Below are 13,319 nucleotides of genomic sequence, written 5' to 3'. Positions count from 1 at the left end.
TTTTTCCTTGTGGGAGATCAACAGAATTTTACATTGATTGTAGAAACAAGCAAACAATTGTTGAAACAACTAAGTTCACTGACTCATTTCTTTGTTGTAGAATATGTGGAATATTCTTTTTGTAGAAAATGTGGTATACAGTCAAAATCTTAGTACCCTGCATTCATTAAAAATTTTATAATCCAGTTTGTCTCATTCTGCTAAAATGGCATAGGCCACTTTTGTGTTCAATCGATAATATATAGTTACATTTAAAAAGAAGTTACATCATGGATAGCTAAGACACACACAGACACAGAAATATATATACATGACATATATATATATAACTCACATATCCTGTTTGAATTCATAAGCAGAGGAGGGGGCGCCAGGGGTTATCAGTGTTTAGGGCCCTCACATGCCTTAATCCAGCCCTGAAGCCTGTCCATCAAGAGCCATTTCTGCACTCCACTAGAGGCTCAGCTCGGATGTGACAACATGTCTCTGCCTGGGGTTTAATCGGTTCTAGCCCTGACTCAGAACATCACTCAGAGCGCTTGTAGACATTTGTTCTATAATGCTTTTAAAGAACACCACCACCACTATGCCATCCAAGAAGACCTTGGGTGGTACAAACTGTAAATTGCTCAACTATTAGCCAAAAGGTTGGCAGTTTAAATCCACCCAAAGGTGTGTCAGAAGACAGGCCTGACAATCTGCTCCCGAAAGGTTACAGTCTTGAAAACCCTGCAAAGCAGTTCCACTCTGACACACAGGGTGAGTTGGCATCAACTCCACAGGAACTAACAACAACATACTATCCAACACCCTCTGGTCTAAGTGGGCAGTATCTAAGGCTTGGAAAATGCGGACACCAGCAGCAATAACCTTCCTGCCAACACTCATGAATTCTAGATTCCAGACGATTTCCAAATGCAAGATCATACAAGAAAACTGAGGCACTATATCTCATGTACAGTCTTCCATATAATACTAGATGGTTTGGTCCCTTCTCTGTATGTTCATAGTGGGATTTGTTGAAATTATCAGGAATCTAAGCATTCTCCTCTTCTGAAAATTATATAATAAATCTAGGTTCACTTCTGACTTCTTACAGTGAAGCAATGCCTCTTCAGGATGAAGTTTAGTAAACACGCCCTTATGCTTCCATCCTTCACTGAGAACTAGGGCTTGAATCCTACATGCGCACAGTGACAGAGAAAGAGCAGAAACTGAAGCCACATGTTGTCCTATTGCCTTAGACTCACATGTCCCCCTTGCAGCATTCACACAGGCGCACACTGACACACACACACACACACACACACACTCCTCATCTTCCAATGTTTAGCTCTTTTTCAGATGAACTCCAACAAATAGGGCTTGTATTTCAGCCTCTGAAGTCAAACCTTCCAACCCCAAGAAGCGGATAAAGTGGCAAATTTCTATTTCCAGTTCAGTGAGTAACCAGGTAAGTGTTCCTCTGAACTTTTAACTTTTAGTGTTAGGAAATTATTCTAACATTCGCCATTCCTTTTCTTGCTTTAGTTAGTAGAGTATTATGACTCTTTCTATGCTTCAGTACTGTCATTCTTAGGATGACGAGGAAATAAATAATTCCCGGACTCCTTTTTTTTTTTTTTTTTTTTTGCTGTTCTTGTTTTAATTCCCTTTTCTGACAATTAAGCACAAGGAGAAAAATCTGCTTAAAGACACACCATGGTTAATCAAGGCTTGACTATCAACAAATCTCTCCTTGGCAAAGCCCAGATGAAGTTAATAGCAAATTTATTCCCCCTTTTCCCAAAACAATTTAGGTATTTAGTCATTAATCTTTTCATAGTCACATAAGACAGAGTTTGTTATTATTTTAAAACTCCATCAGAAACATCATTAATTAAAAAAAGTTACAGACAAAAGCTACACACACCAGCTTTAGTATAAAGTGAATTCAGAAGGAATTTTAACTGTGAATATCTGGAACTCAAAACTGGTTACCCAAGGGCACTATGAAAACTTGGTCAATTGAGTCCTTGAATAAAGGACAGAATTGACGTGACAGCAGTGGGTTTGGTTTTGGGTTTTGGTAAGGAGCCCTGATGGTGCAGAGGTTAAGCCGTCAGCTATTAACTGAAAGGTCGGCGGTTCAAACCCACCAGCTGCTCTTCAGGAGAAAGATGTGGCAGTCTGCTGCTGTAAAGGTTACAGCCTTGGACACCCTGTGGGGCAGTTCTACTCTGTCATATATGCTGGTTGCTCTAGAATGCTCTAGGATGTAATATGGAAAGAACTTTACATTGAGAGTCCTTCAAGCTGTTTATTCCAGTAAAATAATCCTGATATCAAAAATAGAGCTAAAGCTTGTCCTCTTGGATATTAACACACTAACCTGATTTCTGTACATCTACTGTTTGATTCTCAGCCAATGCACCTCAAGCACAGACAACACTCATCTGTCTGTGGAGTGTTGCTGTGATGCAGAACAGATTTCAGTGGAACTTTCAGACTAAGACTAGGAAGAAAGGCCTGGCAATCTACCTCTGAAAATTAGCCAATGAAAACCCTACAGATCACAATGCTCCGATTCAGTTGTACATGGGGTTGCCATGAATCAGGGGCCAACTTGACAGCAGCTAACACAACAAACAACTTTTCTTGAAAGTCTGGACAAAAACTATGGAAAAAGAGAAGATCTTCTTGGCTGCCCTTTTGAGTTACCAAGAGATTTGCCTGTTATTAATCCCAGGCAATTTGTCGCCTAGGAAAGAGCTGAATTTATGCAAACCACCTAAGTGCTCTAGCAACTCCATTGGAAAAGTATGCAAGGACTATATTAGCAACAAGGAGCCCTGGTTACGCAGTGGTCAGCAGTCCAAACCCACCAGCACCTCCACAGAAGAAAGATGTGGCAGTCTGCTACTGTAAAGATTACAGCCATGGAAACCTTATGGGGCCATTCTACTCTGTCCTATAGGGTCGCGATGAGTTGGAATTGACTTGATGGCAGTTGGTTTGTTTTGGGTTTTCTCTTAGCAAGCTTCTTTCTCCTCCTCAGACATTTTTAAATTCATTGGGTGCCAGGTATTACAAAAAGTGCTGGAATAAACCCAAGAATGAGAAAAACAGATCCAGGTCCAGAGGGAGCTTACAGACTGATGAGCATGGCAGACAGGAAACGCATCATGACACACACATGCAGGTATCCTCACTAACCGGATCTACTGGGTTCCAGGGTCTGGGCAGGGACTTCAGATAGCAAGGGATATCATGCTATCAAATCTACTTGGTCCCTGAGCTTTTGATGAAGAGTATTAATTAATTAATGAATGAAGGGCACCAGTCCTATCTCCAAAAATGTGAATCTGAAACTTTCAGTTCCTTCATTTGGATAGCAAGTGTTTGGAAGAGCGAGAATTCAGATAATGAGGGAACTTACAGTTAAAGCCTGTGGCAAAGGTTCCAAGGGCCATATCAGGCAAATGTGGGAGGCCTTGCCTGCAGACCAGCAAAGGCTTCCCCTGAGAAGTGATGGTTGAGCTGAGATCTGAAGGACAAATAGGAGTTGGCTGATCTGTTGCCGTCAAGCTGATTCCAACTCATGGTGACCCTACAGGACAGAGGAGAACTGCCCCATATGGTTTCCAAAGAGCGCCTGGTAGATTCGAACTGCCAACCTTTTGGTTAGCAGCCATAGCTCTTAACCACTAAGCCACCAGGGTTTCCCGTGAAATGAGAAAAAAAGATAGGAGAGGAGGCAGGAGTGGAGCAGATAATTCCAAGGAGAGGGAATGGAGGGATCAGCATTTGCAAACGCCCAGTGGCCAGGGAGGCACATCAAGCATTTGAGGAATTGAGGTCAGCATGGTTGGTCCAAATCATGGCTTACAGGTAGTGTTAAGGATTTTGGTCTTTATCCTAAGCTCAAGCCACTAGAAGATTTTAAGCAGAGAAATGACACGGTCAGACCCGTGTTTTTAAAGAATTCCTTTATGAGTCAGAACCGACTCAACAACAACTAGCTGCTGAGTGGTAGAGGGGTTGGAGGGGGAGAGAGGGAATGTGGAAACCCTCAGATATAGCTGTTGCGGGTGGAGAGCATTTCCAGCAAAGACTGTTAGAGGTAAGGAGTAGAGATTTAACCAGGTGATCAAAATCTTATCTGAACCTACTCAGGACCCAACTCAGAGGCAGCCATTGGTATCCTCAAGAACAGAAAGGCTGTGGGTCACTAGAAACGAGCGCTACCTGTCATAAACTTCAAAGGACCAGAAGGAAAGGAAGCACAGCAGCCAATACTGACCTTCTGTTGGGATGTTCCTTATTCAGTAAGGGGCCAAAACAGGATTGAAGGGGAAACTTATGGGGAATCCCATTTCTTACCACAAAACAGAGTTTAATTGCTGCACAAGTCTAAAAGTTGGCTCTTTGGGGATGACAGCAAAAATTCACAACACACTTTCACAACTCTTAGAAGAACTGTTTACTACACTCATAGAACTTTTGACCTGAAAAGATTTATCCCAGCTTCTCTACTTCAGCCATTGTACAATCTGGGCAAGAAATTGCGGCCCAGGAAGATTAAGTAATAGATTTTCAACACAATGAGTTTTAAAGGAATATATATATATTTTACCATATACATGTTACTTTTGGTTAAATTATATTAAATAATGTAGAAGAGATTTTTCCCTTCTTCATTGTATGATACAGAAATCCACGCATTCTAATGATTTATTTTTTCCCTAGCAGATTAAATAAAATACTGTGGTACGTGTTCCGAGCTTTAATAAAATACAGGGTAGAATCATAAAACTGTCATAATGGAATAAAAAAATAGGCAGGGAACATTTTGGGGAGATGGGAATATTTTCTATTTTGAAGGGATTATGGTTCAGTGGTAGGTCCCTGAGTGATACAAACGGTTTGCGCTCAGCCTCTAACTGGAAGGAAGGCTGGTGTTTGAATCCACCCAGCGGTGCTGCAAAAGAAAGTCCTGGAAATCTACTTCATTAAGATTACCAAAAACCAAACCCGTTGCTGTCAAGCTGATTCCGACTCAGAGCGACCCTATAGGACACAGTAGAACTGCTGCATAGGGTTTCCAAGGAGAACCTGGTAGATTCGAACTGCTGATCTTTTGGTTAGCAGCCGTAGCTCTTAACCGCTGTGCCACAGCCACTGAAAACCCTATGCAGTACAGTTCTACTCTGAAACAGATGGGGTCACCGTGACTCGGAATTGACTCAACGGCAACAGGTTTGGTTGTTTTTTTAACGGTTCAGTGGTAGAATTCTCGCCTTTCATGTGGGAGACACAGGTTCAACCCCCAGCCAATGCACGTCAGCACAGCCAACACCCATCGGTCAGTGGAGGCCTGCATGTTGCTATGATGCTGAACAGGTTTCAGTGGAACTTCCAGACTAAGACAGACTAGGAAGAAAGTCCTGACAATCTACTTCCGAAAATAAACCAATGAAAACCTTATGAGTCACAAGGGTTGGATACCATTGTTCGTGGTGTCACCATGAGTCAGGGCCGACTGTGGGCAGCTAACAACAATGGCAACAATATGGGTATAGACAATAACACTTAAGAACTATGCATTTTAATGTATATATATTGTACCTCAACTGAAAAAAAAAGACACCAATGGTCTTGGATTCTTTATTCTGTTGTTTAGAGTAATGGAGCCCTAACCTCACCACTCAGGCTAAGGGAAAGCACCCAGATAAGCGTGTTTTCTATTCACCTCATCACTCCTGTGTATAAACATGGATAATGAGGAATTCTTCACAGATATGGTAACTTTAAAAATATTTATGGTACTATGTACTTTAGTGCCTCTTTGAGAGTGTCTGAGTAAAGGTGTTTTAGTCCAGTTCAAGTTAGAATACATTAGTATAGCCATCATAATTTCTTTAAAAATATGCACGTAAATCTCATAGCCAAGTTATAAAATAATCCCATTTAATTCTTAGACTATGTCAGTAATTAGTTTTCAAGAAATGTAAATTAATACATATCAATGAAGTAGTCAATGACTTCATCCCTACTGGCAATTCAAACCAATTTATGGAAATGACCAGTTCAAAGTTTTTCTTTTTTTTTCCCCAAAGTTTTGTTTTTGTTTTTTTAAAACTGCTGACATATATGTAAGTTCCCAGTAGCGCATTAAAGGCCATTTTCATTTTGGTTGTAGGTAGGGATCATGGGGAGTCAAATTTCTGAATAGAAGAATTACTTAAAAGACTAAGTGGTCCACCATTTTTTAAGATTTTCAGAATTTGTTAACAGAAGGTTAAACATACATACACAAATAATTCAGTTTACTGCAGCTGCATTTTTAAGTAGCAAAATCAGAGTTTTCAATGTCTTACCGATACGGTTTCAGCCAGAAAGCTCAAAGCTGGCCATGGGCAATAGTAATCTTGAGCTAAAAGCCTAAATTGACAATTTCAAAGTTTGGAAAAATCTACTTATGTAAAATGAAACAGGAATCAATAATAGCTGTCAAAGTGAGCACCCTTCTCCCTCTTCAGAGTTAGATAGGTTCAAGTTGTATTTTTGGTTTAACCCAGTTTCTCTTCTTTCCTCATTCAACATTCTATGTTGATGTGTAGTACCCTGGGCTTCCTGTTACTACATCTTGATATTCTACTGCAAATCATGAGTCATTCTTAAATCATAGAGAAACTCATCAAAATCCCAAATTTCACAGCACATATGAATTCAGTCTTTCAAAAGGACAGCATTCTTGGAATAGTACTTGGGCCACAGAGGACAAAAAGACTGAGCAAGTCTATGTAGAAATTATGGCAATCCATTGTTGAGTCAACGCATTTATTAGATTAAGAAGTGCAAGCTCCATGTGTGGTAATTTTGGTCGTCATACTAGTTACTGCAATGTGTTATGTGCTATGTGAAGTGAAAATAAGTTACAAATCGGTAGGTGTAATGTGATCCAATTAAAATTTTTATACGTGTGCATATGCATTTAAAAAGACAGGAAAGCTATACATCGATATGTTAGCAGTAGGATCCCAGGAGATTTGTGTGTGTGGTTTTCTGTATCTTCCTAAAGTGAGTCACATTAATACTTTCTGCAACAACAATAACAACAAAAAACTAACCTTTAAAAAACACTGTTGTGCTAGTGTGGTCTCAGGTATGTTATAAATCAATCCAAGAAAGCAAAGAGGAAACGTTCTTCTTGTTGTTGTTGGGTGCCATGGAGTCAACTCTAATTCTTAGCAACCCCATGTGACAGAGCAAAACTGCCCCATAGGGTTTTCTTGGCTATAACCTTAAGGAAGCAGATCACCAGGTCTTTCTCCCAGAGCTGCTGGGTGGATTCAAACCGCCAGCCTTTCAGTTAGCAGCTGAGCACTTAACAGTTGCACCACCAGAGCTGGGAAATAGACATAACTAAAAAACCAAACCAGCTGCTGTGACTCCCATTTATGGTGACCCCATGTGTTTCAGAGTAAAACTGCATTCCAATAGGGTTTTCATGACTGTGATATTTTGGACTAAGGACATAAAAATTTTTTTTGTTGTCAGAAACATGCAGAAAAATATGACAGGAATGATGTTCTTTATTCAAATTACCCATGCCAGGAGCTTCAATTCATAGGTGTATGTGTAAGTGAAGGGGCCAGAAGCAAAACACCTGTGCTCTACACCAGTGGCAAAATCAGAGTAGCCCGAGAACCCATTTCTTTTAAAGTTCAGTGAGGAACTCCAGGTCTGGGAAACATGGAGATGACTGAGTCATTCCCTAGGACTGGAAGAGAGCAAAGCCACCAGTTAGTAAGCAGTAGCTCACCATCAGTGAAAAAAGACTCCACTCCAGGAAGTCAGAGCCTTGTATAATAGGTAATGTTTTACAACACGTCATAGCACCATTTTTTTTTTTTAACTCAGATAGATTGATAAATATAATTGGGTAGCAGAGAATATATTAAATCCAATATCTGACAGCTAAGAAAGAAATATTATAATTTATATACACTGCCTTTAAGTCCTTTAAAATGGATTTCAGGAGAAGATTCAAGTTCCAAAAAGTTATTCCAAATATAAATTTCAATATATGATCTCAGGATTACACTGACTGTATATGGGCAGTTTTAAGTTTTTTGTTTCTTTTTTTAAATAAGAAAAAGAGGGGGTCTTTAATAAAAGTTTAGGAAATTCTAAAGCACAAACGATGCAGAAGATCATACTCTCTCCCACCTGGGCCGCTGCCACACTGGTCGAGAGAGCATTTGCACCGAGTGAGTGGCGATGCTGCACTTGTGGATCCAGAGATAGTCTATTTTAGCTCACAAAGGGCACCCCGTCACAATGCCATCAGTTCATTCTATTGCCTATAACTGGCCAAAAGAGAGAGAGAGAGAGAGGAACTGTGCACATACTGTGTCATATATACGGCGGGACAGTGTAACTGATGACTTCTACATGCCCTGTTACTACAATGAATGCATGTGGACGAGTTTTCATCATCATGGAACTAATGCAAATGAAGGTTTCTCAATCTGGTCACTATTCACATTTTGGGCCAGAAAATTCTTTGTTGTGGGGGGCTATCCTGTGCATTGCAGGATATTTAGGAGCATCTCTGGCTTTTACCCACTATGCCAGTAGTAGCCCCTCCTGTTATGACACCCAAAAATGTCTCCAGACATTGTCAAATGTGCCCTGCACGGCAAAATTGTCCCTAGTTGAGAACCATTGACGTAAAAGAACCCTATGCATTCCAATTAATAACCAATTAGAATAATAACTAATAACTAATTGGAATGAGGAATTCTAGTTACCTCATTTTTATTTTAATGGAAATGGACTCTTGAAATGAGAACGCTACATGTGCCATTCTTAAAGAACTCACGCAAAATGTTAGCTTTTGAAAGCTTTTTTACTGCCTCCAAATTAGGAGCCCTGGCGGTGCAGTGGTTAAGCACTGGGCTGCTAACGGAAAGCTTGGCGGTTTTGCTGCTCCACGGAAGAAAGATGTGGCAGTCTGTCTCCCTAGTTCTACCCTGTTCTGTAGGGTCGCCATGACTTGGAATTGAGTTGACCGCAATGGGTTTAAGCGTTGTTATCCTACTATCATGCTACAATTTATTAAGCATCCCACTGACTCACACTGGTTGGGCTGTTTTTAGGACACGCCTTGCCACCAGAAACCAAAAGGTCGGCAGTTCAAATTCACCAGCCGCTCCTTGGAAACCCTATGGGGTAGTTCTACTCTGTCCTATACCATCGATCGCTCTGAATCGGAATCCATTCGACAGCAACGGGTTTGATTTTTTTTTTTTTTTGCCACCATAAAAGAAATGCCAACACCTTAAACATTCTCAAGGAAGGCAACATGTCCTTGTTAATAAAAGAATCCCACAGTTACAATCAGATTCCTTAATTCTTAATCCTTTTTAGTAACTCTACACATTTCTAGGCAACACTCAAGAGTTAAAAAAAAAAAAAAAAAAAAGGGCAGGAGGCCTTTTGCTATATTTGGCATAGACAGGCCACCACATTTCATACTAAGGGGTTTTTGCCGGCAGGATCATTACTGCAAACTCTGAAAACACTTACGGACAGTCTTCTTAACTGTCTGACCCACGTGGCCTCCTAACACAATTTGAAATTTTATAATCCTCATAAATTGAAACTCTGACCTTTCCCAAATAAATATGTGCCAGAGAGAAGAGAGAGACATCTGAGAGTATTTTGTTTGGCAATAAGGTGGTAAGGTTCAGAAATCGATTAATAGATGCCTGAAACACGTTTAAGCGAGCCCTGATAGTGCAGTGGTTAAAGTGCTCCGCGGCCAATTAGCCCCTCCTCGGAAGAACATGTGGCAGTCTGCTTCCGTAAAAATTTACAGCCTTGGAAACCCTACCGGGCAGCTCTACTTTGTCCTGTAGGGTCCCTATGAGTCGGAATCGTAATCAACTTAATGGTAGTGGGTGGGTTTGGAATATGTTTGGTTTCTCAGGCCCCTCCCCTCCCAACAAAGACTGAAGCCTGGAGGCAGAGGATGGGTGTGTTTGAACTGCTTGGGCAACAGAAACTTGACACACAGACACAGACACACACACACACCCCGCACAACTGGGAAGAAAAAACCTGTACGTCCGAAATCCAAAATGGCCAAGAGAGACTTCCAAGTTTTCACGATGCTGCCCTGAAAAAGCTCTTCGGCGGCTGCACCTCTAAGTAAATAAAGCCGTAACTTGTCTCCCTCTGCAGTTCAGGGCTCCCCGGGCTGACAGTGGCTGCACAAAACCCCTCCTGTGTGGAGCAGCGGAAACTCCTAATGAGATTAGTTGATGTGTGTGCAGACATTACTTAGCAATGACTAAAGGGGCTCTCTCTTCCTGCAGCAACCAGTGGAAAATTCAGGGAACTTTTTCCCCCTGCAGCAGCAGCAGCAGCAGCAGCAGAGTCCTTCTAACCCTCTCCCCAGCCAACTCCAAAAACAACCCGGCCTCCCCCCCGCCCCTCCAGGCTGGGGGGGTGGGGTGGGTAGGCGGAGGTAAAGACGGGCCAGGGGCTTTCAAAGGCGGGAGGGTGGGAGGGGGCCGGCAGGGAAGGAGCGGGGGACCCTTCCAACACTACAAAGAAACTGTAAAAGGCACAAATACATAAACCTGAGAAGGAGCAAACCACAGTTTCTTTGTGAGCTCCTCCAGTGAGTCATTTTCAAGATGCTGTCTGCTGCCAGTTTCAAAGCGGAAGCGCATGGCAATTAGTCTTGCCGTTTCCAGACAAGCCAGAAACTCTCCCGACACTCGTTTTTTTTTTTTTTTCTAAAAAGCCCCTTTTGCAGTTTCTGAAACAACATTTCTTGACCCCACCCCCACCCGCCGCCTAACTGCAGCTTGTCCTCAGAATGATTCGGTTCAGAAAACATAAAACTGAGGTCGTTTTCTTTTTTTAATCAATTTTAACCCCTCCCCCGCAAGTTATAGTAGCACTAACATCAAAAAAAAAAAAAAAGAAACCAAGCCCCTTGCCGTCCAGTGGAATCCGACTCTTAGTGACCCTATAGGGCAGAGTAGAACTGCCAGTAGGGTTTCCAAGACTGTAACATTTACAGTAACAGATTGCCACATCTTTCTCCCGCTGAGCCACTGGTGGGTTCGAACCGCCGACCTTTTGGTTAGCAGCGCAATGCTTAACCACTGCACCACCAGGGCTCCTCATAGTAGCATTACAGGCCAACATTCAGTTCCAAGCAGAGCAGCCCCTTCCCGAAGGGCTGGGGACGCCAAGACCATCTCTTGCGCCGTCCTTCTCCAAAACCGTGTCCAGGAAAGCCTCCGCCAGCTTTTAAATGTCCGGCTGGGCGTGAGTCTAGGAAGGTGACCTGGGTAGGGGTCACCTGTCGAGTGCGAATAGACACAGCTCCCAGCCCCACCGCTGCCTGCACCCCATGACCTCCGCCTCCTCCTCCATTTCTTTCTCCTTCCCCGAACCCTAATACCAGTGCCCTCTGCCCACTCGGGGGGAGCCAAGCACCAGCCCAGCTGGAAGGTCAGCGGTGGTCCAGGCTCCAGGCACGCAGCCTGCTCTAGTCACCTTCTTCCCAGGGACCTGAAGGCTCACCCTGCCGCTCCTTGCATCTGCCCCCATGGTGCCTGACCTACCAGAGCTGCCCCGGGCGGTGCGCCGGGGCGCCCCCTCCCCTCGGCTCGCAGCGCAGCCCAAGGGCGGGGTGCCGCGCAGGGTCCCCCAAGCCCCCGGCCCGGCGCGCGGACGCCGCGCAGGGAGGGCGCTGCGGTGGCGCCGGCGGGCGGCACGGGAGCAGGAGCGGAGCATCCCGGCTGCGCCCCCTCCCAGCGGATCGGCCTCCCGCGCGGAGGCCCCCCCACCGCCCCCGGCCAAAGCCCACCCCACTGTGCCCACCCGCCCCACCCCCACCGAGCCAAAGAAAAGAAAGAAAGCGGAAAAAAAAAAAAAAAAAACCCAAAACGAAACTTTGCAACTGTCGGAGCAACAGGCAGAAGCCCTGTTACCTACCCAGATGTGGGGGAGCTTTCAAGATCCTTCTTCGGGGGAATTTCTAGGAGGAACCAGGCGAAACTCCCCGACTTTCCATGCTGACAGGCGTCTGCAGACGGTCTGTTGCTCTTGTAATGAGATCCTGATTTTTCCCCCTTTTTTTCTTTCTCTCGCTCCTCTTTTTTTTTTTTTTTTTTTCCCCTCTGGTGTGTGTGAGAGCAGGAAGTTGGAGCAGTCAGGCCGAGCCGGCTCACTTCCTTTACTGCATTATTCCCCAGGCGGTGTGCAGTCTGTGTAAACAGGCTTTTCCGCCCCGCGCCGCGCGCCCGGGCCGCGGCTGTGCGCCGGGGCTGGCAGGCGAGGCCCGCGCATACTACACCGCTCGGGCCCCGCGCTCGCCTGCACCCCGCTGCGCTCCCGCCCGTCCGCCTGCTCCCCGCACCGCGCGCCCCCGCCCGCCTCCCTCCCCGCTTCCTGCTCGGCCACCCCAGGGGAGGAGCCTCCAAAGCCGCTGCGACTTGGAGCCGCGGCAGCCTCTCCCCACTGGGGGTGAAGGGGGGGTTCGGCCAGAAACCCCGGGAGCCACCTCGACACGCGGGGCAGGGGGCTGACCCTGGGATGCGACGGGAACAGGCATCCCCCCTTTCCTCCCGGGGGTCCCTGCGCTGGGGACCATGGCGGGGTCGTGCCCTGCCCAACTGCTCTGGGTGGGAAGGCCCCGAGGTAGAAAGGCCACGGGACTCGCTGCTTTCTGTCAGCTGAGGTAGAAGAGTTGGGGAGCACTGGAGTGCGGTTCGGGGCTCGGTTGCTCTGGGTAAAATGTGCCTTTTCTTGTGGGTCAAGAGTGGTTGTTTAGGATGAGATGTTGCCTGGGCAGAAAAGGAGGCACACACAGTTCCTGTCTGGGGATGGACAGAGTTCCTGTATGGGATTAAAAAATAAAATAAAGCCAGCCTTCAGAGTGGGGGCCCACTTTCGGGAAAAGAATGAGGAGCCATAAACTGGAAGCCAGCATTCTCCAGTAAGAGACCTTTCTGGCCATTTACTGTGGCCTCCACAGGCCCAGCCTTTCCTGCCTGCTAAAGAGCTGGGGGAGGCAAATGAGCGGTGACCACCTGACAAAGTGACTGGAAGGCGTTGGAAGGAGGCTCTGTGGTGGCAGGACTGGACTCCACACCTCAATGACCTGTCAGAGACATCGTACTCCCAGGGATCAGGACAACCTCTGATTGGAGAGCCTGTCCGCTACCCTGAGGCTGAGACAAGGGAGGAGAGAGTGCCTGGTGAAGAACTCCTCACTGGAAGCCCTGTGTTCCAACCCCAACTACTCC

At 45.0% G+C, this 13,319-nt stretch overlaps 1 protein-coding gene across 1 annotated transcript in view; it reads right to left on the bottom strand.

Moving 5' to 3' along the window:
- The window catches only part of ELK3 (ETS transcription factor ELK3), an 82,515-nt gene extending 70,093 nt beyond the window's left edge, over positions 1-12,422 (bottom strand). Inside the window, exon 1 of the mRNA XM_049884119.1 lies at positions 12,007-12,422. The gene's annotated coding sequence lies outside the window, so the exon portion shown is untranslated. The remainder of the gene's footprint in view (positions 1-12,006) is intronic.
- Positions 12,423-13,319: the final 897 nt, after the last annotated feature.

This window comes from Elephas maximus, chromosome 4 (assembly GCF_024166365.1).
Source record: "Elephas maximus indicus isolate mEleMax1 chromosome 4, mEleMax1 primary haplotype, whole genome shotgun sequence".
In the NCBI taxonomy this organism is placed as follows: Eukaryota; Metazoa; Chordata; class Mammalia; order Proboscidea; family Elephantidae; genus Elephas; species Elephas maximus.
The sequence above is the reverse complement of the archived record's forward strand: the minus strand, read 5'-3'. Positions and strand labels throughout refer to the sequence as shown.